This window comes from Canis aureus, chromosome 2, assembly GCF_053574225.1.
Source record: "Canis aureus isolate CA01 chromosome 2, VMU_Caureus_v.1.0, whole genome shotgun sequence".
Lineage (NCBI taxonomy): Eukaryota > Metazoa > Chordata > Mammalia > Carnivora > Canidae > Canis > Canis aureus.
The window spans coordinates 66,381,389-66,408,827 of NC_135612.1; the positions used below are offsets into that span (position 1 = coordinate 66,381,389).

Here is a 27,439-nt window from a genome sequence, read left to right on the forward strand (position 1 = left end):
AGATATCCTGGTATCATCCACTTTGTACCCATTGGAGAGACTAAGCACATAGCAGAGGCTCAATAGTGTTTCCTTCTTAATATGATCTTGCAGAGGAAAGATGCTGTGGAGACAGACAGGCCTGAATTTAAATGCAGATCTTTTCATTGGTAAGTGGGCACCCTATGAATGATGCAGAAAGTATTCCTGAGCATCACTTTTCTCATCTATAAAAGAAATAAAATAAAATATTCCCATGGCAGAATGGATGTGAAAATAAAACGAGGGAGCCCAAAGAAAGTGAACATCATCCAGAAGGACTGCTCCATACTTGGATCCTTCCTCTGATCAGTTTTGTTTCTGTATTGTGGATTCACCCTATGAGTTGACTTGTTTATAGTGTGTCTAAGATGGTTAATATCTTTCCTGTTGATTTTCACTAGTTATCAGTCCCCACTTGCAGGAGTCATGCTCTCCAAGGTCATCTCAGAAGATCATTGAGTTAGACTATTCAGGCATCTTGGCAGTAGGAACCATACTGCTAGCCCATTGACAACTGAATATATATTGAGCATATTGATATTGCATGGGATACTGAAAGCCAAGACATGGTGAGCTCAAGGGAGCCAACAGGGATCATTTCAATATCTGTGAATCCTTGGGATAACACTTAACCTCTTTGTGCTTTAGTCTTCTTATCTACATTATGGGCATAAAGATGAAAAAATTTGAGAAGCTTAAGTGAGATAATACATATAAAGTACTTAGTCAGTGCCCAGCATACACTAAAGGTTTAGTAAATACTAGTTATAAGTATTATTAGTCACTATAGTTCATTAAAGAAAACATAAGTTAATGATTTCTAATACAAGATGATATATAATTAAGCCATTTGCAATTCAATGTGTCTTTTAAATCTCTGTTAAATACTGAATAAAGTATTAATTTAAAAATACATAAATTACATAAAATAACAATAAAAACACCTACATGCCATCACCTAATATTTTTGAAAACCACCATATACACCCCCTCATCACATGCCTGTCCTCCTTACAGAGGCAACTGCAACCCTGACTTTTGCATTGAACCTCCTCTTTCTTTTCTTTATGGTTATACTGGTTTTGTTTGCATTTCTTAAGAATAACATATTTGTTTTAGTTTTGCATGATTTTGACATCAATATAAATGGAGTAACATTGCCATCAATCCTTTGTTTCTGACTTTTGTTTGTTCAGCATTGTATTCTGAGATGCATCTGTGTTGTTCAAGTAGTTTTAATTTATTCTCTTCAGTACTATAGAGTATGCTAGTTTATATATATGGCAGAATGAGCTTATCCATTTTACTCCTTTTTTAAAAAATATTTTATTTATTTATTCATGAGAGACACACACAGAGAGAGGCAGAGACATAGGCAGAGGGAGAAGCAGGCTTCATGCAGGGAGCCTCATATGGGACTCGATCCTGGGACCCTGGAATCACGACTTGAAGGCAGACACCCAACTGCTGAACCACCCTGGCATCCGTCCATTTTACTCAATATCTATGAATCCTTGGACAATTAAGTTGCTTCCTTTTAAACTTATTTTTTATTACTATATCATTCCTATATCAACATTATTATATAAATTCTTGGTATGCATGGGCAGGATTCTCTAAAGGGTGGTTATTTGGAAGTGAAACATGGGTTCCAGGAGCATATGACATTACTATATGATACTATTGCCTTGTTTTACAAAATAACTATAACTGTTTACACTCTTACTTGCAGTATATGAGTTATAGTTGCCCCCAATCCTTGCCAATACTTGATATTCTCATTCTTTAATTTTTGCCAATTTATTGGATGAAAAATAGTGAACTTCTTATGGTTTCAGTGTGCATTTCTTTGAGCTGAGAATATTTAGAATGCTTACTGGTCACTAGAATTTCTGCTTTCATAAAGCACTTATTAAAGACTTTGCCTATTCCCTCCTCCCCCCTCAATATTTTTAATTTATCAATCAATGTAAGTTCTTTTTACTGTCTGAATACTAATTTTGTAAGTACATATTCCCAAACATCTTCTTTCACTTTGTGGTTTGTCATTTCAGTGTTTGTACTATGTCTCTGGACAGACAGCTGTTCTTAATATTTCTGAGTACATCATCAGCTCCTCATGATTTGTACTTTCTATTTCTTGTTTAGAAACCCTGCCCTATCCAGATGTCATAAAGATATTCTGGTGCTCTCCTATATTCTAAAAGTTTTATAGTTTTACTTTTAACATATAAATATTTAATCCACTGGAATTTATTTTGTATATCATGTGAAATAGGAGTTAAATTTCATTTTTGTCCAAAACTGATTGTTCCAGGATCATTTATTAACTAGTTTATCTTGTGCCACTGATAAGTCATACTGGCTGTGTCATAAATTAAATTTCTGTACATTGAGGGGGGCTGCTAGTGGGCTTTAATTTTTCTTCTCATGTATTTATTTGCCTGTGTGCACAATCCCACCACCCTCCTATAATCACCATCTACTAATATTGATGTTTGGTACTTTGAGAGCCAAATCCCACCATCGCTCTTCCTCAGGATAATTTCTTGGCTCTTGTTCTTCCATATAAAATAGTTGAGTCAATTTGTCAAATTTCTTAAAAATAACCTGTTGGAATATTCTTAGAATTACATTGTCTTTATAGATTTATAGATCAATTAGAAAGAAATGACATAAATATTGAGTCTTACTATCCATGAACATGATATAGCACTTCTTTTATTTTGTTCTTTAATGTTCTGCAATAAAATAACTTTCCATAAAGCTACTTCCTCTCTGTTATATCTATGTGCTTGATAATTTATGTCATTATAAATTGTTTCCTTTTTAAAATGTTTAAAAGAGAGAGAGAAAGAGAGATAGAGCATGAGCAGGGGGAGGGGCAGAGGGAGAGAGAGGAGCAGGATCCCTGCTGAGCACAGAGCCTAACAAGGGCTCTGTAGATCCCAGGACCCTGGAATCATGACTTGAGTTGAAGGTAGATGCTTAACCAACTAAGTCACCAAGGCACCCCTTAGATTGTTCCCTTTTTAAAATACATTTTCTCTCTATTCATTATTTTGTTATTAATTTGTATCAAGAATCCTTGATATCTGTTAATAGAGTTACACTGTCAATCTGAGTTCTTCTGTGTAATCATATTATCCTGAATCATAAATTTTGCTTTTTTTTATAATGAACTCGTACCACCTGTTTCTTTTTCTTGACTTTCTGTTCTACCAGAGGATTTCTAGCAAACGTTGATTGAAAAAGGTGAGAGTAAGTTCTGATTTCTTATTTCTGATCTGAAGAATTATTTCAGGCCTGTTTTGGAGCTGGATTCCTCCAGGCAAGATATGTTCTGCCACTCTGGGAATATTTTAAAGCAAATTTTCAGGTAGGGGTTTTCAGGCTACCTAGTTACTGAGATTTGGGGCTGCCAATATGATTAGTGGCCAATTTGTGGTAAAGAATTTTTAGGGAACTTTTTCCTCTTATCTTAGTGTAGAGACTATTGAGAGGTTGGGGGTGGGATTATTTTACATTCACCCTTATATTAACTTTATTCATGTGGGGACTCTCTTATCAGACTCCCTACTTTGGGTGGTTTTTGGGGCTTGTCTCCTTGCCAACAAGAGTTCTAGGCCACTGGAGTTAAGCAAACACCCCAGATGAGAGCTGACTTCACTGCTCTGTTTGACTCTCTGGAGTTCCCTTCCACAGTGAGTTTTTGACTTTTATGTATTTTTTCTGCCTTGTCAACCCATAAGTGCATTTTAAAATAAAATTTTCTATATAGTATCCAACATTAGCAGTGTTTTCAGTGTTAGAATGTCTTGTTTATCATAGTTCTGGAAACACAAGTCCCCAGTGTGCCTTTTCAACATATCTCGTATGGGCATACAGCGATGCAATGACAAGTCTCCAACCTCACCCTCATAGAGTTTATAGTACAGCTGGAAGACAGGTATGTAAACAGGGCATTATGTTATCATGACACTAGCCATGGAGAGGGAACTGAGTAGGCAGGACCTTCAGGAAAGAGGGAGATGTATTTTCAGAGGTCCTGAGGTAAGAGGATGAATCTGGGGTATTAGGAGATCTGTTTCCTGTAGGTACTGCTGATTGATCTTCATTCCTACTCTAGAAGGTAAGAGAAGCAAGTTTCACCATTAAGAAACAAGGGAATGGGTCTCACAGAGATCCACCGATTTACCCTTGAGGGGCCACTGGTAGCAAACTGAAAAATCTGGTCTTTGACTCAAAGCCTACCATTCTTTCTACTATGGATATGGTTGGGCTGAAATATAGGATGCTGAATCCTTTCTGATATATTCTAAGAGCTCCACTGATCTAGCTACAGAAGGTATATGATCACTGCTCAGCCTTTACCTGAAGCCTGCCGTATTTGGAGAATTTATTTGTAATTTTATTTTGTTATTTTTCTGTCTACAAAAACTGGTCAGAGAAGGAGGGCGCTATAGAAAGAGAGGCTGTATCAGAGCTACCAGTGATCCTTAAGTTGGGCTGATGATAATAGGTAAGTAAGGAGGTTTCTGAAATTGCAGCAAAGATCTAATCCTCTGCAGGCACTGAGATCTTTCATTACATTGATCCAACAAAATCCCACCCATGCTTGTCCTTTTGTTCCTCATGTTCTCTCTTTCACGGAGTCATCTTGGAAGCTGGTTTATATAACCTGAGCATCTAGTATCTGATCAAAGCTTTGAACTTTGTCACCTGCCTCTCTGGATGTGGTCAGTTGTCTTCTCTGCTTTATTGAGACTTGATGTGCTGACTTGTCCATGTTTAATTTCTGCTTGGAGATGGCTATACCTGGGGGTATCTCTAGAATTTGCATACATGAGAAGCCTAGGAAGAACATCTGCAAAAGAAGGCAAAGGTGGGGGATGTTTCTACAATTTCATTTCCATAGAAAGCCCACAATTTGACCTGAGATTATTTTACTCCTTTTCATATCACTTTTCGCACAAGACAATGAGTCCAATTGTAGTACTTAATTCACTGAGCTCTTATAATGATGAAATGAATAAATATATGTAAAGTTTGGGAAGACCATGTGAAATGGAGCAATTGTTCAAGAAATGCAGGCTATAACAATATTACCAATACAAACGTTTAACTGTTAGATTGCTTATTCAGGGTAGTGTTTTCGATGATCATGATAACAGTACTAGAGAGGAGGGCTAGACTTCTTTTGGTTCTTCAAAAGCCCCTGAGGTTTCCCACATATTTTACTGAACCTAGAGTATAATTTAAGGTGGGAAGAAGCTTCTCCCTTGCTTTAAATGTCTTCCAAGCATTCACAGTTCGTGAATATATATATATATGTATATATATACACACACATGTACATATCCCTACATACACACACATACACACGTGCACATATATATACAGACACATATACTTAGAGGTTCTCATTTAAATACAGATGCTCTTTGAGATGGTTGACAAAGCAATAAAATGGGATAGGAATTTGGAATCAAAATACTTAGTATGGGGTCTTTGCTACTCTATCTTCTACCTGTGTGGCCTTGGGTAAGTCTGTGTCAGGGCTCAACAATGTCTAGCTCTTCTCTCATTGTGGATAACCTCAGCTGCGTGGGAGCTTGTTTTTGCCTATGGTCTGTGAGTAGAAGTGATGCAGGCCATCCACCTCTGGGCTGAAGCATTTGTCAGTATGAGATCTTGACTTCTTCTCTTTTCCTGCAATAGTAGTTACCTAGGCCTCACATTAAGATGACAGAAAAAGGGTGGGTGATCAGCTTGGAGTACCCATTCAGCACAGGAAGGAAAATCATTCTTAGAGGGTCTCTCATGAACTCAGATCAGAAGGACTTTGTGGGAAAAATAAACTTTTGTTCCTTTGAGCAACTGAAGCTTAGATACTTTTTGCTAATTTTAAATACTCCAGCCTATTTATGATTAATAACATTCATTTAACCTTTCTGAGGTCTCAGTTTCCTCATCCTAAAAATGTGACTAATAATATCTACACAATTGTGGGATTTGGGAAGGATAAAACTAAACAAGTAATATGTTTAAATCTTCAAGGTAATATCTGGGCATACAATAATTGCTCCTAATGATAGTTATTATTATTATGTTTAAGATCTATTACATAGTCTTAGGGATTCTAGACAGAGGTAACCATGAAAAGGTCCCAGCCTGCAAGAAACATGGCAAATGTTGAGAAATTTAAAAGTTATCCTTTTCAAATTTGGCTCTTCTGACATCTTCCATGGTGTCAATGAGCAACCAATGGGAAAAAAAAGTTATATGTATTTTTCTTATACTCCTCAGATGCTAACTGGGGATAAGGTGGATCCTCAGCACAAGACAAAAATTAGTCTTGGTTACACACCTGCCCTGTCACTCTTTCTTCCAATGACCTTTTTTTTTTCTTTTTCTTCTAATACCATATACCATTACTCCATCTGTATCTACTCTTCCTTTTGTAATCAGAAATAAACTGTCAAATGGACCTTGCTCATTGGTTGTTTTTTCTAAGAATTAGAGAGGTAAACTTTGTCTTCACCTATGCTGCTTATTATTGAACAACATGGGACTTTTCTGAGCTCCTATCTCCTATTTTGCAGAGTTGTTGTGAGGATTAGGGATATGCTAGTTTAGTAGTAATTCACTGAGTCTTACATGGTATTGAAACTTTTTATATTTTTATAAAATGTAAAGTGTAATTAACATACGGTGCTATATTAGTTTCAGGTGTACAATACAATGATTCAACAATCTTACACATTACTCAGTGGACATCACATGAGTATACTCTTAATTCCTTTTGTCTATTTCACCCATTCTCCCTCCACCTCCCTCTGGTAACTATCAACTTGTTCTCTGTATTTAAGTCTGTTCTTTCATTTGTCTCTTTTTTCTTTGTTCAATAGTTTTGATTCTTAAATTTCATGTATGAGTGAAGTCATTTGGTATTTGTCTTTCCTTGACTGACCTATTTCACCTAGCATTATACCCTCTAGATCCATCAATGTTGTTGCAAATGGCAAGATTCCATTCTTTTCATGGCTTAGTGATGTTCTGATATATAATATATATATAGTGTGTGTATGTATGTGTGTATATATATATATATATATATATATATATACACACATAGCTTCTATATCTTGGCTATTGTAAATAATGGTATAATAAACATAGGGGTGAATATATTTTTTAAAATTAGTGTTTTCATTTTCCTTGGTTAATATCCAGTGGTAGAATAACTGGATCATTTGGTAATTCTATTTTTATGAAGTTTTTCAGAATGGCTGCACCAGTTTGCATTCCCACTAGTAGTTCACAAGGGTTCTTTTTCTTCACATCCTCACTGACACTCATTATTTCTTATGTTTTTCTTTTAACCATTCTGATAGGTGTGAGGTGATATCCCATTGCTGTTTTGATTTGCATTTCCCTAATGATTAGTGATACCATCTTTTCATATGTTCGCTGGCCATCTGTATCTCTTCTTAGGAAAAACAATGTGTATTCATATCCTCTTCCCATTTTTAATTGGATTATTTGTTTTGTTTTGGTGTGGAGTTGTATGAGTTCTTTATATATTATGGATATTAATCTCTAATTGAATATATAATTTGCAAATATTTTATCCCTTTCAATAGGTTGCCTTTTTGTTTTGTTGATGGTGTCCTTACCTGTGCAAAAGCTTTTTATTTTGATGCAGTTCCACTAATTTAATTTTACTTCTGTTTTCCTTGCCAAAGGAGACATATCTCGAAAATTGTTTCTATGTCTGATGTCAGAGTAATTGCTGCTTTTGTTTTCTTCTAGGAATTTTATGGTTTCAGGTCTCCCATTTAAGTCTTTAATCCATTTTGAACTTACTTTTTGTGTGTGGTATAAGAAAGTGGCCTAGTTTCGTTCTTTTGCATGTAGCTGTCCCAGTTTTCCCAAGACCATTTGTTGAAGAGACTTTTTCTTACTTTATATTCTCAATGTCCTTTCCTCAAATTTCCTTGTTGCAGATTAATTGACCATAAAAGTGTGAGTTTTTTTCCAGGTTCTCTGTTTTATTTCATTGACCTATTTCTCTATTTTTATACCAATACTATGCTTTTAGATTATTACAGCTTTGTAGTATATTTTGAAATCTGGGTTTGTGATACCTCCAGTTTTGTTCTCCCCTCCTCCCCTCAAAGATTGCTTTGGCTGTTCAGGGTGTTTTGTGGTTCTGTAGAAACTTCAGGCTTATTTTTTCTAGTTCTGTAAAAAATGCTGTTGGTGTTTTGATAAGAACTGTATTAAATCTGTAGATTACATTGGGTAGTATATACATTATAACAATATTGGCTATCCCAATCCATGAGCATGTAGTATCTTTTTAAAAATAGATTTATTTATTTGAGAGAAAGAGAGTGCATATGAGCATGCAGTGGGAAGGGGCAGCAAAAGACAGAGTATGAAAACTCCATGTTGAGTGCCAAGCCTGATGAGGGGCTCAATCTGAAGACCCTGAGATCACAATCTGCCTGAAACCAAGAGTCTGATGCTTAATTGACTGCATTACCAAGGTACTCCATGAGCATGTAATATATTTTAATTTTTTTTGTCATCTTCAATTTCTTCCATCAATATTTTATAGTTTTTGGAGTACAGGTCTTTTACCTCCTTGGTTAAGTTTATTCCTAGGCATTTTATTATTTTTGGTTCAAGTGTAAGTGGGATTGTTTTATTTTTCCTTTTCAAAAATATTAAAGAATTACATGAAAGGAAAGCTAAGTGTAGTCAAAAAATCTTTGGTAAATTGGAAGTTATTCTGATGGATCCAACTCATTAGCTGAACAGTCAATTCTTCTTTTGCTTTAATTTGAATATAGTTGACACACAGTGTTACATTGGTTTCAATTGTACAACTTAGTGATTTAACCAATTTATGCATTGTGCTATATCCACCACAGATATAGCTACCATCTGTCCCTTTACATTACTATTACAATATCATTGAATGTATTCCTATGCTCTGCTTTTTATTCCAATGACACTCATTCCATAACTGGAGACCTGAATCTCCCTTTCACCCATTTTGCCCAAACTCCCACCCCCTTCTTTTCTGGGAACCATCAGTTTATTCTCTGTATTTATAGTTCTGATTTTGCTTTTTGTTTATTCATTTTTTTAAATTACATTTTTGAGTGAAATCATATGGCATTTGTCTTTCTCAGTGTGACTTATTTCACTGCATAATACTCACCCTAGGTCTATTCATGCTGTCTCAAATGGCATGATCTCATCCTTTTTCTGACTGTGTAATATTCCAGTGGTGTGTGTGTGTGTGTGTGTGTGTGTGCACTAGAGAGACATTTCCCTTATTCATTTATCTATTGATGGACATTAAGGTTGCATCCATGTCTTGGATATTATAAATAATGCTGCAATAAGCATAGGGTGCAAATATCTTTTACAGTTAGTGTCTTCATTTTCCTTGAGTAAATACCCATAGTGAACTTATTGGATTATATGATATTTCTATTTTTAATTTTCTGAGGGGGATTATTTTTCTTAATTTCTCTTTCTAATACTTTATTATTAGTGTATAAAAATGCAATAGAGGGCAGTCTGGGTGGCTCAGCAGTTTAGCGCCGCCTTCCACCCAGGGCGTGATCCTAGAGACCCAGGATGGAGTCTCACATCAGGCTCCCTGCGTGGATCCTGCTTCTCCCTCTGCTGTGTCTCTGCCTTTTTCTGTGTGTCTCTCATGAATTAATAAATAAAATCTTAAAAAAAGCAATAGATTTCTATATATTAATTTTGTATCCTGTGACTTTGAATTCGTTTATCAGTTCTAATAATTTTTTGGTTAAGTCTTTATTTGAGGAATTATTGCATTGAAAAAAAAAGAATATTTTGGAAATTCTGTACTAACACTGTACTTAGAGATCACCTCACACTTGTGTAACTGGGGCAACATAGAATCCTTGATTCTAGGGCTGGAGAAGAACTTTTATCATGTAGAGGGAAGAAGGATCTAACACTGAGCACACATTAGGCTATTTATGTGCTATTTTATGCTATTATTATTTTCTAAGGCAGTGGAATATGGTTTGGAAATGTTAATTAACTTGAGAAATGTCACATCCCAAAGAATTTTGTTACAGCTTTTGTCTTCCATTGTCTTCTTTGTTTTGCTTATTCAAAAAACTGTACTTTTGGTTATACCAATGGCATAATTTTTACTAAACAAGAGACATAGATAATTCATGAAAATAGTAAAAAGCAATAATAAATAGCAATTTTAAGCAGCATTCAATTCTCCTGTTTAACGAGATGGTAGATGTTACCAGAGGAGTGTCATGATGGTTGAAATGCATTATTTCCATTATGCTTTTAGTAATATTCAAATTAGCCTAAGGCGTTTCTAATACAGTCTTTATGAACTTGCAGGGTTCATAGGATCTCAAGAGGGTAACCACTGATATGGTCTAATCAACTCACATAATACATTCAACAACTGCCACAAATATGTTTTGAATTCTAATGTATTAAATTTAATTCTGGACCAGGGAGATCCAGCTGCATCTGTATGGAACTTGCATTTAGGTAGGGAGGACAATTAACAAAAATTAATAAGTAAATTATTTAGTATATTAAAAATGAATAGTAGGGGGAAAATAAAGTGAGGAGGAAAGATAGAGAGTTCTGGTGTGTGTTTGTTATTTTAAACAGTGAATTAACTGAGCAAAAAAAGTAGAATAACTTGCTGACAGTCATGCATTCAAAAGGTGGCAGATAAGAGGAACCTTTTCCCTCTGCCCTAACTCAGTTTCACACTCTCAATTTGATTGGCTGTAGCCCTCTGAAATTTTTTTTATCAAAGCCAAACCCAGGACAAATTAACAACACACAATTTTTCATTGGTGCATTTTTCAAGATCCTTTGGTTTTAAGACAAAGGTCTTAAATTTATTTAAGCAAAAATAGATGATCTTAGTGGAAGGACACAAAGGTGTTTCATGGACCATATAGGGCATGGGGACAATACAGCCTCTGGGAATGTGAATGCTGTCAAGATTTTCCATTGGTCTATCCTAAGATGAACTTCCTCCACATGGTTAGACATCTGACTGATGTCTTGTCCTTAGGCCCAGGCAAGAAGGGCCTCTGTTCTGTCTTGAGCATTAGTGGTTGCTGAACCTTTGAGCCCTTGCTTCCAAGTCCAGTCATGCTGTCTGGTTGCAATGCCCCACGTTGCATCCCGTGGTTCTTTGAACCTCTTGTGGAGTTGACCAGATGCCTTTAGGAGCTCTAAGACTCAGACATGCAGGCATGTGCTAGGACCCAGAGCCTGCCAAGTTTCCAAAAGTAAGCCTGGCAAGCGGATCATTCCAAGTGGTTGGTTCAGCATTTATTTTGAAGGATTGTGTGAGTTTGGACAACAGAAAAAGGGTGCTGACATTCTGATTTTGGTTGATTCTCTCTCAGGTCAAAAAGAGGACAAGTTTGGACTACAATGATCCATGGCAACACTGGACTTGATCAAGTGGATGGTCCTTGCATCAGCTTTCCCAGCCTGTGTCCTGATAATGATGCCACTTCCAGTTTGCAGCATCTAATGAGTAAGGGTGAAGAGCAGTGGTATTAGAATTCTGTTGAATGAATTGGGGTCAAGATTTTATGCTCTACTAACTGTGATTCTGAGCATGTTATTTTGATTTTTTTAAGCCTCACTTTTCCTTATTTTCAAAAATGGGGATATGAGAATTTTTAAGTGAGATATTTGAAAAGTATTTAGAACAGTGTCTGGCATATAGAAACATTTATTATTATTATTATTATTATTATTATTATTATTACAACTAAGAGAGGTTACATCTTACTCAATGCCCCACATACAACTGGGCTCTAAATTAAATGTTCTGGGGCACCAGTGGCTAAGTCAGTTAAGTGTCTGCCTTTGGCTCAGGTTGTAATCTCAGGGTCCTGGAATTGAGTCCTGCATCTGGCTCCCTGTTTAGTGGAGAGCCTGCTTCTCCCTCTGCCCCTTCCTCTGCTCCTGCTTTCTCTCTCTTTCTCTATCACATGTTCTCTCTCTCTTTCTCTCTCTCTCAAATAAATAAATAAAATCTTTAAAAAAAATAAATCCAGTGTTCTCTGGACTCCATGTTATTTTGATTATGCCACACTGCCTTCTCAGATTAAAAAGGAGGAGGAGTCTAAAAGTAAAACCAATATTATCATAGAAACCATTTTATAATTAAGGCTTTTACTCTAGGAGCACTCCGGGTTTGCTGATGCTGACACACACATTTCTAAAATAAAACTCAAGTCCAAAGTGTTTGACAGAAGGAAAACAAGAGAACATTTACAATTTTATTGAATGTCACTTTTATTAGGAGAAAAATACACATAAAGTTAATTTGTACTTTGAATTGCAAAATATGGACACTTAAGTAAATTTAACTCACAAAACGGAAATTATATCAAAGTACAAAATTCTGGGGGGGGGGAGTAATCAGCTCTAATATTGCTCACAATAGTAAATTAAATTCAAATAGTTATTCCTGCTGCATTCAAGCTGTGATTTTAATTATCCTCAAATCTGGGGGTTCTAAGTTAGAGTTTTCACAGTCACTGTAATTTTTGTCCTATTAACTAGTAACAGAATCAGCTTTATGTTAGAGTTTTCCAGATTATAAATGGTGTGAAACTGTTGAATGGGGAGGATAGTGACAAATAGAGTTAAAAAGGTGCTCTTTGGTGTTTAAATGTTCAGATGTGACTTTTCTTAAGGGCTTAAAAAATCTTGCTTCCTATTTGAATTTGTCTGGTACCTCACTTGTCCAAGAAGTACTTATTGGGTATTCATTATATGTCAGTCTCAGTGGTAAGTACTAAGAAGGAAGAAAAGAAAGAGTACAGGAAGAAGAAGGAGAAAAAATTCACATAAAATTACGTACTTTCATACTTCAAGAATATAAGAAATTCATACTTTAAGAGTATAAGAATTCATAAAAGCATGTAAGAATTAGTAATAGAATGTGTGTGTTTATGTGTGTACACACATGTGTAATAATGACCATCCCTATGGAGGAAACTGCTTTGATGAGGAAGTGACACCAAATGACAATTTGCTTCACCACTAATCAAATATAGCAGTCGTGGAGAAAGTCTGTCATTTCCAGTGGCGGATATCAGTGAATGGCCTCTGACATTGTAAGTAAATAAGTAATGCCATGAAGGAGATCGAAACCTCAATCATCTTATTTGAGCAAGATGTAGGCTACATATGAAGAGAATGCAGGGACCCATCAAGTTCAAAGGTCTACAGAGTTAGTGGGAAAATGAACTTTTTTTATCTTAAGAAATGCAAAATGCAATCATAAGATTAGCCTATGACTTAGGTAAGTAGATCAGAGAGTGGCAGTGTTGAGGACAGGACCTTCAGACGGGTTCTTCTCAGTTATGAAGCTCCTGTTGTGCACCATGTACGAGACTGAGAATGTCTCAGTTTAAAGTTATAGAAGTGTTAAGGAAAATTGAGTGTCTCCATTAATATTTTTTTTTGTGTTAAAAAAATCTATACATAGTTTTTTAAATAAATATAATGTTTAAGAGAACTTAGTGTGTGACTACATTTTAAATGTATAATTAAGGACGTTCTCACTAAGACATGTTTTAAGAGGGGAGACATCATTGAGAAGCTTAATAGTATTTGTCCTCTGTAGGCCACTGTTGACCGGGGAGACATTGTCATGGTCCTGGGTTCTCTAGTACCAGATAAAAATGATGGGTTTCTGGAATAGCAAAGGTCAGGTGGTAACACTTCACCATGAAAGCAAGGTGGACATGATTGACATATATGCATCAAAGTCATAGTGACAATCTCAATGCCTCGACCCACAGGACAATGTACAACAGATTTGATGACTAATAGATTGTATTGTTGAAGAAAGCTAGGTGGGTGAATTATCAGTGTCTTCTTCCTTCCTCCCTCCCTTCTCCCCTCACTGTGCCTCCCTGCCCTCCCTTTCCCCCTTTCTTTCTTTCCTCCTTCCTTCCTTCTTTCCTACAATAAAAAGTTCTGGTCTCTCATTCAGTTTAAAAATGTAACTTAATTCAAAGACTGGGAGTCCATTAATTGAACTGAATTACAATTTACTAGGAAAATCAGAATGGGTTATGGATGAAGGTGACAATAAATCTCAATTATTGCCTTGTGACTTCAACAGTGGGAACTGTAGCATATTCTTATATTAAGTTTTTACAGGCCGAATTGTCTGCTACCACTTGGAAGGGACTCTGTGACACTCTGCTCCCAATGGAGAACTGTGTGATCTAGTGTGTAGACAATGTTCCATGTGGCTACTGAGCACTTGAAATATAACTACTCCAGTTTGAGATACGCTGTAAGTTTTGGATGTAAATCTCCCATTAACATTACATACTAGTTATATCTTGAAATGATATAATATTTTTGTTATACTAAGTTAAACGAAATACACTATTTATATTGATTTTGCCTATTTTTACCTTTTCTAATATGGTTACTGGAAAATTCTAAATCACATATGTGGCTTATATTGTGGTTCTCTTTGAACTCTAACAAAAGGAAAGGGTGGAGACAATGAATGGTGCATCACAAGTCTGCCCTATACTGGGCAACTATATCATTCAACTCTCAAACCAGGATATTAGAAGAGTGGAAGTGGGCACTGCAAATAATGATGCCAGGGCAAAGGGTATGATCCAGGACTTGGACAACTGCAGGTGTGAGGTCACCCTGTCAAGAATAAGGTGAGTGTGAATGCCATACAGAAAGGGCAGATGAGGACTTCAAAAGCAGGATTTATTCTAGGGGATTTTTTTTTCTTGTATCAAACAAAAAAATGAAGTTTTGTCTGCCAGCTACATACTCTTTCTACTCTTGGAAAAACCTGCAGCTTCTTGTTTCTAAGGGGAAAACTTGACTAAAACCCCAGGCTCTAAGAACTTGGATGGCAGAAGTTATTATAGAGCATTTGGGTATATTAAATCTAAGTACATCTGAAATGTGCGGATTGCATTTCCTTTAAAATACACACAAGCTTAAAACTTCATGGGAAAGTGTTCAGCAGGGGCTGCCTTGGCTTTTCCAAATCCCACATGTTTTTATACATTTACACTCATGCAGAGGATGTTCTTCAAACTGAAATCTGACCCAGCTTCCTTTGCCAGAGAACTTGGCCATCTCTCTTAATGTCCATTCTGGGTCCTCCACGTAGGGAGAGGGTTTTGAAGATCCTAAAGAAGTAAGCACTTCCTCTAATCTGAAATTGGGGAAAAGAGCCCAAAAGAAGGCAAAAGAATCTAACACATGAGAGGAGTGTGGGTTTTTGTACCATCTCTCCTCAAAAGAGCCACAGTAGCTGGAGGCATTCGTATGGGGAAATGTGGAGACAGAGAAAAGGAATGTTCTTAACAGCCAACCTCTGCCTTTCAGTTGGACAGGGAAGGGACTTCTCAAAAATCTCTTCCTTTTTAGCCCCATTTTCTGGGCTCTGAACTGCCCTCCCAGTATTTGTGTTTTAATTCAGGATTCTCAGCCACACAGTATGTACTTGGGCCCGCGTGATGAGAGACTCCTCAATTATTGCCACACCTCTCCTCTTTGATTTTGAACTTGGAGATTCCTTTGACTGCAATATCCTTCTTTTTCCCAGTGGGCTACTCTTACCGCCTTGGAGATGCAGCTCAGATATTTCTCTCTCTCAGGAAGCCTTTCCTGATCTCCTCAGTGGGGATGGATCCTCATAAAGCCTTTATCAGTACACTTTACTGCAGTGGGCTGTGGTCATAGATTTCTTGGTCTATCTCCTTATTCTATGGAAAATCCTTTGGGGAAGGAAGGGTTGTGTCCCCCCATCTTAGCATCTCCAGAGTTAGTCACATTGTAGCTAATCACCAACCTGTCTTATTTACATGGTCCTTTTTATCACTGGAAAATCAGTTTGCCATAGAAGAAATGTGACCTAACAAAAATTAGAAGAGATTGGCAGGCAACTAGTAAGTCTTCATTTTATTCATGAAGCTATTGAAACTCTAAAAGCTAAGTGACTTTCCAAGTGACTTTCTCCCAGTGTGAGATTGCCAGAACCCAGAGTGGAGCCTAGCTTTTACTCCAAAGACCAGTTTTTTTGTTTTTGTTTTTGTTTTTGTTTTTGTTTTTGTTTGTTGTTGTTGTTGTTTTTTTTTTTTTTTTTTTTTTTTTGTTCACTAAACTTGCCTGCTTGTTGAATTAAATACAGACACATCAGGCCATAGACAAGCACGTTTTAAATTTTGGATCTGATCTTACTCAAAAAAAAAAAAAAAAAAAAAAGTGTCTCGACTCCAGGGAAGTCTGCCAGGAAGAAGCACGTGAAAAGCAATAAGACTCTAAGCAAAACGTTCTCAAAGTTTTGAGGCAAGAGTGCAGGGTCTGTGGGTGGGACACCTGAAGTCTTTGAATCCCCTACAGTTTTTGGCAAAATCTCATACATGTGAGTATGTCTCTGGGAGGAGGATGCAAAGCTTTATCACATTCTCAAGGGATGAATGTACCTACAGCCTTGTCCTATCCATGGGCAGAGGGATCTTTACGCACTTCCTTGGGGATCTGTCACCTTGTGGGCCAATTTCCTCCTGTAGCCACCCTCCCGGGGCCTGTGGATGCCAAGGCCTGCATGGAGGGGTCTGTGCGGCCTGCTGGCATCCTGTGTATTAACACTTCTGCATTGCAGGCGAGCTAATCCGTCTCTTAAGCTGCTTGACTGAGCTCCTTTGCCAGATCTGATAGAAGGATTTAACCTTTCCTTTTTCCCTCTTGGCACACACTCAATGGAATCCAAATAAAGAATTAAAGAGACTTGAAAGGGACTTTCCATTACCAAACAATTCAGTTTAAATTTCCGACCTTTCCTCTACCTTTTTCTTTGTTTTTCCATTCCCTCCTTTCTTCCTCTTCAACATTGGGATTCAAGGCTGGCACAAAAGCCCCTGGGGACATGTGGAGAGCCAGAGACCGGGAATGTGAGTGAAATTTTCCGAATTAAGGCGGCTTATTGGCCTTAGTTGCCAAGCGAGCTGGGGAGGCCTGGCTTTTGGGTTACGCCTGGGAGCAGGAGTGCTTTGACATCTGGGGGAGAGTTTTGGCTTTCATGGCTGGAGCAACGTGTGCTCTGGCATTATGGAACTTTTCTGCATTTTTCACAAGCCACCTCACACTTTTCTTGCCGAGTCTTTGCTTCTGCTGCTCACAGAACATAAATTCAGCAAGTTGTAAGTGAACAACCACACTGTCAGAAATTGTCCTGAGATCTCAGGGTGGTAATAGTAGCTAGAATTTATTGGGAGCTTATATATGCAAAGTGTTATGCTGGCCCAACAACACTAAGGGGTAGGCCCAACATTTCTCCCCATCTGATTGATGAAAATACTGAGGCATTGAGAGTTAAGTACATTTCCAAGTTCTCATCGACAGAAACCCAGGTAGACTGGCTCAAGAGTGAAGCTTAGTTGGCAATGGCCTGGAGCATAACAAAAGAATCAGCAAATCTTAACTCCTTTGCTGAGAAAGAGAAGGACTCAGAAGGGAAAAAGTCAGAAAAAGAGAATCCATGTATGTTTTAAATCATAGTTTTAAAAATAGCATTTATTTCTTCTTACCCTAACAATAAAATAAAAATCCATGTTTATGGTAACAATTTTGGAATCCACCCCCCACCAAAGATATAGAAGGTTTGGTAAGATCATTTTTTCCAATATACTAGGGAAAGTTTATTCAGATGCTATACAAAAAGATCTAGAGTTTGGATAGAAATATTTAATATTCTTTTTAATAACAATAACTAATACTTCCCAAGTGCTAACTGAATGTCAATTACTGTTCCATGTTCTTTACTTATACTAGCTCTTATTCTTCCAACAGATCTGTGAAGTACTTACTATTATTATTATTCTCCTTTATAGATAAAGCTAAATAACTAGAGGTGAAGTAGCTCAGCTGGGATCATACACAGCTACTGAGTGGCAGAGCCAGGTCAAATCCATGTAGTCTGGCTACAGGGCCAATTCTCTTAGTGTCTTCTCTACATGCCATGGGTTCAGGAGTCTCTACTTTCATGCTTCTTCCTCATGCCTATGACCAGTCAGTCAGTAAAGCTGTGCATGCTAATCTCTCCATGAAATCTGGGAATAACAGAATGCTTTTGCTAGGGTACAGCAACAGAAGCCAGATACAATTCATAGCAAAGACTGAAAGCAGGGGGTGGGAGATGCAGTTAACACAAGGGAAAATAATTGAGATTATTCTTGTTTAGTGGAAATGAACTCCATCCTGACTATGCCCCATCTAGGAGGTATTCTATTGTCATTTGTTAAATACATGCATGAATAGCTTATATGGTTGGTTACAAACGCTGAGAGTAGAATATGGTAAATAAGTGGTGTGATATTTTTATTGCTGTTGTTCATCTCAATAGCCATCTAAAAAGGTATAGTTGGAAAGCACACCTCAGAGATGTGGTTAATAATACAGTTACAAACAAAAATTTCAACATGAGTGGGGCAGTAAAGGATCAGGTGCTTCCCTGTTACACTGTCTGGGGCCACCAAGTGTTGAGGATTGAGTTGGAACATACCTCTGTACCTCCCCAGTGATGATTACAGTCTTAGACCAAACCCTTCAGAATAAGGCATCCTTTGTCTTGTGGAGCTTATTCTTTCATACTGAATCTTACTTTTTTAAAGTTGTATTTTATATCTTTATGACAGGAACAAATGAGTGATGCTGTAGCCAGAGGACATGTTGATAGCAGTCTAATACCGTTAAGCCATGAGTCTGGGGTTCTAACAACCCTTGTGCTCTCCAAACATGTATCCTCAGTGGAGTTGCTAAACTCCTTTAGATTTATCTGTGTTTATTTATTTATTTTTTGGCTTGTCATAGGTGCTCAATTTAGTTATTGAAAACATAGACGGTAAGTTCGCTAAAAAAAAAACCTAAAAAAAAAAAAAAAGGTTTCTTCTTTTAGGAATGATATAATTAAAAAAAAATGAGATTAAGTATGGGAGACTGTGTGAATGGAATTCTTATTTAGTGTTGTAGCCAAGGAGAGCTCTTTGCAGAGAAAGGCAGAATTCCTTTTGGTTTGCCATTCAGTGCTTCTGTCAATATGTTCATCATAATGACATTAGCTTCTCTAAGGATGTCTGGGGTCTGAGGGCAAAGCCCCCATACACTGACAGCTTTAGAGAAGGAGCATCCACAATACTCTGAAAGTGTCCTATTTTCACTCATTAAATAATTTCTAGATAAATCCAACCTCATTATTTAATAGCCAAGTAAGCAGGTTATAAAATATGTGTTTATGAATTCATCTCAGGCTGAATTCCAACCGGCTGTTAGATAGGCTTTTAAAAGCATGTGCATATTGTATCATAGCTGTTGAACTGGATGTTTGCTACTATTACTCAATCTGCCAAAAATTGTCATTTAATTTAATAATATGATGAAAAGCTAAAAAGAAATGACATGGCTTATTATATAAAGTCTGTTCTCACCCACTCACTCCACAGAGTCCCTCTTTATTTGGAGGCCCTTAATATTTCAGGTATAGTTGAATCTTATACACCCACAGTCTCTCTGAGAACTTGTTACAGAACAGCTGCATAGGGCTTGTAGAATAATTCTTTAACTCTAGACCTTATCCAGGAAAAGTTAACTACTAAAATTCTAAAAAAGACTTTTATCTTAACTGTATCAGAAGGAATGGATACAATAAGTACTAGAATAGTCTTGTAGGAATATATTATGAATAAGTAAAAATCTTTATAAATATTTGTTTATTGATTGATATATACAGAAGATACAGCTAACACGTACAGAGCTCTGTGTCAAATGCTTTATATGCATCCATTGATTATTTACTGCTGCATTAAAAATTACAACAACTTATAAGCTTAAAGCAATACTTATTTATTATCTGTTAGTTTCTGTGTATAAGGAGTGTGAGCTGAGTCTTCTGCTCAGGGACTCATGGGGCTACAGTCAAGGTGCCGGCTGGGTTGTGTTCTCAATTGGAGACTCAATTAGGGAAGAATCTGCTTTCAAGGTCATTTAGATGATTTCCCAGTGCTTTATGACTAAAGCTCATGATTCTTACTGGCTGTTGGCTGGAGGCCATGCTCGGAATCTAGATGTTGCCCACAGTTCCCTCCTTGTCTCCCCCTCCCCACCCCCACCCCAGGCAGTTCACAGGATAGCTGTTTGTTTCTGCAAGGTCAGCTAGGAATCTCTCTCCCCTGTGCTAAAGTGAAGTCTTACGTAATAGAACTTTATCATGGAAGTGAACGCCTATCAGTTTTGACATATTCTACTGGGCAGAAGCAAGTTACAGGTCCAGTCCATGCTCCAGGGGAAGGGATTGTAGAGGACACAGCACCGATGGGCAGAGATCACAGGACCAATGGTAGCATTCTACCTACCAAACACAGAGCCCCATCTAATTCTCAGAATGGCTCTGGGAGGCACTTTCTATTACTGTTATTAGCATGTAGAGACAAGGAAGCATGGACACCTTACAGAGCCAAGACAACCCACACAGATGAAAATGTCATCTTCAAGTAAATAGTTGAACCCTTGTATCTGGCAGTAAAACCTGGGATTTTAGCCACCTGCACTCAAATCACATGTATGTCTCTGCTTTAAATAACAGAGTAAAGACCTGTTACTTGTTGTATGCTGGACACTTTTCCAGTGCATATATTTTCTCTTTTCATTGTGACATCAATCCCTATAGGAGACTATTACAAGCCCTGGTTTACAGAAGAGAACATTTATACTTAAAAAGGTTTACTGCTTTGTGACTTTGGGAAAGTGATTTACCTTTCTGAGCATTATTCTACTCCTCTGTAAAAGGGAAAATAACAGTAATTATTTCATAAGATTGTTGTGAGGAATAAATGCAGCAGTACTGGCAGAAATTTAGTTGCATATTTGTCTCAGATTATTAAGTCAGAAAATTCTGATATATGTGTGTGTGTGTGTGTGTGTGTGTGTATTTGACATACGTTTAGATTAATTTCAGGTGTGTGACATAGTGATTTGACAAATTTGTACATTATGCTATATTCACAAGTGTAGCTACCATCTGTCACCATACAATGCTATTACAATATCATTGACTATATTCCTTATGCTGTGCCTTTTATCCACATGAATTATTCATTTCATACCTGGAAGCCTGATATGAAGGCTTCCCACACCCATTTTCCCCATCCCCCCACTCCTCTCATCTCTGGTAATTTTGCCTGTCTTTATCTTTGAGGATATAAAATTTCACAGTGTGAGAGTAGAACAAGTTATTTTTAAGAACCTGTGTTTCCTCTGCCTCTAGCTGGTTATCCTGCTGAGACCCAGGACTATTCTACATCAGCTACTCTGTTCCTGATGGATTTTTTATTTTGGGTCTGCACTTCTGGTCCCACAAAGTTTTCTCTGAGGTCAACCAAAGCCTGAGTGGGATTCATGGGCACTATATGTCATGATTGGGAAAATCAGGTTCTCTGCCCACCTCCCTCCTCATTCTCCATCCCTTCCTGCTCCCCTTTCCCCTTTGCTTTCCCCACCAGGTATCAGGACTAGACTATGGTTCTGCATCTCTATTTCCTGATTCCCCTCCAACAGGACTCAATGAATGTACATTAAATAGAAAACTAAGTTGCCCAGTCAGAGGTGTTCTAATGGATAGGTGCTTTGCTGCCAGACCTTTCATAGGCACTGCAGAGGTAAATGAGAATGAGTAATAAAAACTAGTGTATGTACTCCAAGTCCACAGGAGATGAAAGTAGGAAGTCTTTTCCATGCATGGCAGATTCTCCAGTATGACTCCTGAGGTTAAAAAGGAGACAGAGCAGAGACCTGTGTCAGTACGTATTTCAAGAAAAGGCATCAGTTTTGATGCCAGGCCCATGTGGGTTCCAATCTCAGATCCACTTCTTGCTAGCTGTATGACCTTGGTCAAGAAATCACTCAACCTCTTAGTCTGTTTCCTCACCTCTAAGAGAGGAATAATGGTAATTTCTTCCTCAGATATTGCTATAAAACTCAAATGATGAAATCACAACAGGAGTGCACTGTGACCTGAAAAACATTCTGCAAATGAGAATTATGATACAGGACTGAGATAACTTGCAGAAAACAAACAATTGAGAAAATCTTAACCTTTGAAAAATCCATGGCATTTGCATTTTATCCCACAGCAATTGTCACATCATCTTTTCTCTTCCATTGCAAATCTTTTAAAAATTATTATCATAACATGTTCTTCTGATTTCCAAGCATGGAAAAGCTTACTTTGAAACCATGAACTATCTTATTAGTTTTTAGATTAAGAGGCAGGAGAATATTGGTGTGTGATGGGAAACACTCCCCACATCTGCAGACATAATTTGCACTTCCATTTATGGCTTCAGCTGTGGTATTCAAATCTGAGTCTATGTTAGAAGAGTCATTGAGGTGCCAAAAAAAAAAAAAAAAAGAAGGAAAGAAAGAAAAAGAAAACATTTTAAGCATCTCCCATTTAACCAATTGTAACAGCACATGATAGAATATTTGTCCTTGGAAGGAGGACCCTTGTGGGTAATTAGTTAAAATAAGAGAAAATAGTAATGCAATTTGTAGAAAGAATCTAGCGTGGCAAACCCTTACTTGCTTTTGGAGACAAAATTAGATTGCTTTTGCCCAATGTGTGATTGTGTCAACAAATTGAATTTGAGTAAACCCCATGCTATTTTCTATGGACCAGTAACAGATGGGGCAAATGCATATTTTTCTTTGTTTTGCTTCAGTTTTATTTAAAAAAAAAGAAAAGAAAAAAACATTTTTTTTTTTCTGATCAGAGTCTGTAGTTGGATCCGATTTTACAGAGCTTTTCATCACATATTTTCATTGTTTACTTATTGACAACTTTTTTTGTATATTTTTGACCCAAATGCCAAAAAAATCATTTTATCCAAACTGCTCATTTACTTCACTCTCAACCATGTTTTGAAGAAAATAGAATAATTCAACTTCAGGTAGAGAAAGTGAAGATTCATATTGCTCATCTGTGGAGAAAACACAGGAATGTTCATAGTAACACCCTTCTACCCTGATGACTGTATTAGGTTAATGAAGGAAAGAAGTCTATTCTGTTTTTTCCTAATATGTGCTTAACTCATGTGTTGTTTGATGAATTCATGTGGTTTAATATGAGCTTAATTTGGAGGCAGGAGGATGAAGTCACATGGGAAAAAGCAGAACATGACTGAAATTTTTGGACCAGCTGGGAACAGGAATGGTGATTCCTCTGGCCTTGGGTATAAAGCCATTTCAGAGTTAGTCAAAGTAACCTTGACTAACCTTGCCTAATGAGAAAGGTTGGGGAAAGTTGGAGCTTTCAAATGTATGGGTAGAGAACAAGAATGAAAATATCCTCTTCGGTTCTAAAAGAAGGTAGTCTTGTGTCTCAATTTTAATGACTAGAAAACACAGATCAGGAAGGTCAAGCACATTGTGCAAGTCAGAGAGGTAATCAGCATCAGCATTTAACACTTGGGCTTCCTGGCTCTAGAGGCCCAGCTCTCAACTGATAGACTCCTGCTAGTGGTTTAAGCCTGCTTTGCCTCACTGTGGAAAGAATAAGATTCTGCTCTACTCTCTTTTATGTAAATACTTTTTTATATACATACATAGCTTGTGTCATATGAACATTTTATTTTCCAAAGTCTGGTATCTTCCACTTGGGCCTCTTTCTACTGGCTATCAAAGCCATTCCAAATATATAAAATTAACTTTTCTTTGCAGATCTCCCATTTGCATTTTGCTTATTCAGCTACTCTTCTGCAAGATCCCAGTATTATTAAAGAATGTTCTGTTCTTCTCTATATGACTGCAAGTGTCAACATTTTTAGAAAGCAAGATTACTGTATTTATCTCATATTAAGCTATCATTTCTTAGTATTCCAACACCAAATCCATCCTCTGTACTCTGCCTTTTAATTCTAGGGCTGGAAACCTACAAAACTGTATTTCTGCTTTGTTACTTAACATTTATTGCACTAATTCCTAACACTTTTTTTTTTTTTCTGATGAAATACCTAGTGTGGCTTCTGCTTTTCTGATTTGACCCTGCCTGATACTTCTGAGACTCATTTCTCCCACTGTCCTTTTCAGAGCCTGTAATAAATTACAGAATCTTCAATTTTGGAAAGATTTTAGAGGGTGTCAAGTCCAAATTCTGACACAGTAGAGAGGTGATCTCTAAGGACTAGATGGACAATACCCAGTAGAGAAAGTTCTCAGAGCACTATGTTTTGGAAAAGTGTGAGTTTTTATGGGATTTTATGGGAGAAATTTTGTATTTACTCAGTGGTATCTGCTGATGGTGTTGTCAGGCAGAAACTGTACATCTCAATCTGGAGCACAGATTCCTTATATAAACTTAGAAGAATTAATTCTTTCTCTCATTTTGATTCTTGTAGTTAGATCACTTATACATGTAATAACATCTTTAAGATTTAGTTTACCAACCAATGAGATGAGGCCAGGCATATGTTCCCTCATTTCTGCCACAATTTAGAGGGATTTCCAGCAAATAGATCCACCCATTTAATTAATTAATTCACATGTCTATTGTTTTATCCACCCATCCACCCATTCATCCATTCTTTGATTTTATTTACTTCATTTATTAATTTTTCAGAGATTCTAATATTTTATGAACACTCTGCTAGACTGGGAAATAAAACATCAGAAAAAATGGGCTTCCATTTTTTTCTTTTTTTTTCAGAAGTAGGGAATATTTGGTTGAATTAAGTCTGGAATCTAAAAGGAAGAAATCTGATAAAGTTGAGTAGATAGAAGGTCTTTCAGAGAGAGAATAGCTAATGGAAAAATGTGAAGTTTCTGCTAGATGAAAGGATATAGAAGGGTCAGGAACAAGAAATGGTTTGTTTTGAGCTGGGAAGTGCTGAGAAATGAGAAGGGGAGGGTGAAGCAGACAGATGGTTATAGGCCCTTTTGAAGGAAAGGGAGAAATACATCAATATATTTGTATGTGAGTATGTGTGTGTTATTTTTAAAGCCTATTACAGACCCCATGATGACAATGGATATTAATATTCAACAATAGCTGCTATCTAGCAAAGATATTAAGAAGTATTACCCACATTCAATATTAAATATAAATCTGGGCAAAACTGCTACTTTGCTGGTCAAGAGCCCATGACCCCTACTCATCCCAATAAACACCTATACTTACAGTTGTAGACTTTATCCAATAAGTAACTGGAAGTCCTTGGATGGTAAGTAACAGAGACATGATCAGATTTGTTATCTGGTTGCATTTTAGACAATTAGCCAAAGGGAACACTGTGAAAGCAGGTGGAACAGGGAGGAGCTATTGTGGTAATGACCTAGCCTGGGGTCTCCTCACTGAAGAGGAAAGAAACGAAACTAGATGTGTTCTTCTGAGGAGATCTTGGGCTGGAGACATAGATGTATATATCCATGTATATAGATGTGTACCTCCATGCATAAGTGCATGCATTGCAGGATGGTCAGTAAAGTAAAACATAAAATGTCTATTAATTTCAACATATTCATATGTGCTCATGTATTACATGGTAGGACAGAGTAATAAAAGGACACAGTGAAAATAGACAGTATTTCAAGATGTTCGAAGAGGTAGAAAGAAAGGTACTTCGAAGAGCATAAGGAGCAATGGACAGTTTTATTTTAATTGGGCAAATTTGAGAATGTTCACTTCTTGATGAGGAGCTATAAGCAGAAGAAGAGATTGGAAAGTATGTTAGACGAACTAGGGGTGGTGGAAGGGGAGGAGGGCGGGGGGAGGGAGTGACTGGGTAGAGGGGAATGAGGGGGGCACTTGACGGGATGAGCACTGGGTGTTATTCTGTATGTTGGCAAATTGAACACCAATAAAAAATAAATTTATTATTTTTTAAAAAAGGAAAGTATGTTAGAGAAGGGGAGAGATAATTGATGAGTTCAGTCTCTAAGGAAGTTGAATTAATGAGGTTGAACTTCAGATGGCAGAAGAGTCACCAGTTCCATTGTTATAGAAGGGGAGAAGAATGTGCAGATGAACAGGGTAAGTTTCTAGGTTTTTGGCTTGTTATTTTGTTTTTGTTGCTTATATTGTCTTCATGAGATAGGAGGTGAGGTAATCTGCTTGGAAAAGGGAAGAAGCTGGAGGGCGAGTCAGCTGAAAATGATGGGCCAAAAGTAAGTTAGATAGACCTTCATTAAACGTTCATGTGTACACAAAAGAGAAAAGGTAAAGACTCAAAAGGAAGTCTCAGTAAACACATTCTTATGAGCCCAGGGACTTCTTATGAAGGCCTCCCTTTTTTTCTTTGTTCTCTGCCTTCCTTCCTTTCCATTAAGCAATTAGTAGTATTAAAACTCTCATCACTTAAGAAAAAGTTAAATACATTTTTAGAATTTTAAATAGACCCTATTTATATATATTTATATATATATATGTTATATATATATGTTATTATATATCATATATATTCCCCTCTGGTGAACACAATATTAACTGATGTATTATGTCAGAGAATTGGGAAATCAGTTCTATGCCTTTTTATTACTATTGGTAAATATTCAGAGAAAGCTAAATTTGCCCCATTGATAGAACTGGAAAGATATTAAAGTGACTATTTTTTCCCTATTGGTATGACTTTCCCTTTGTTTTGCATAAAAAATGAATAGGCCAGGAAATAAATATGTATACACACACATCCACACATCTGAGAAGGGCTGATCTTACATATTTTATTGATATATCCATTTATCCATTAATCCATCATTTAATAAACTTCTCTTTGTAAGAAAGACTTTCCCAGACACTAAGAAGGCAATATATATCAGCCACAGTCCCTGTTTCAAGAGCTATCAACCTCATTGAGAAAAATAGACTAAGTGGAGAAGCATTAAAACCAATTAATAATACAACGTGCTCTGTGCTGCATATACAGCAATCCCACATAAAGTGTTCTTTAGGCTAAGAGTTTGCAGTGCCCACTGGGCACATTGCAGAATGCTTCATGGGGTCTGGGGTGATGAATAAATAAGCATTCCCTGGCTCTAGCTCTGCTTCATTCCCTTATAACAGAGCAAGCACATGAGAGGCTGTGTTCACACATATGATGTTCCTGACAAGGACCCAGTATCACAGTAGGCAGCAGCAGCCACCCAGATTGGAAGCTAGAAGATTGACAGATGGGAATTTCAAGATGTTTAGGAGTGGTCTGAAAGGATAATAACAGTTACGATTTACTGAGAACTAACCCTATGACAAACAGCGTGATGAGATATTTTAGGGGCATTATAATTTTTTTCACAACAATAA

The 27,439-nt window shown here is 37.0% G+C and overlaps 1 protein-coding gene across 21 annotated transcripts in view; it reads left to right on the top strand.

Annotated features, from left to right (window-relative positions):
- LOC144301100 (uncharacterized) overlaps positions 1 to 27,439 on the top strand; it is a 217,777-nt gene that overhangs the window by 72,817 nt on the left and 117,521 nt on the right. For 20 of the 21 annotated variants that reach the window (XR_013367984.1, XM_077877639.1, XM_077877714.1 and 17 more), the window contains one exon: positions 11,484 to 11,617. The gene's annotated coding sequence lies outside the window, so the exon portion shown is untranslated. Of the gene's footprint in view, positions 1 to 11,483; positions 11,618 to 14,268; positions 14,402 to 27,439 lie in introns of those variants that run through there. The other variant, XM_077877739.1, reaches the window with a different exon arrangement.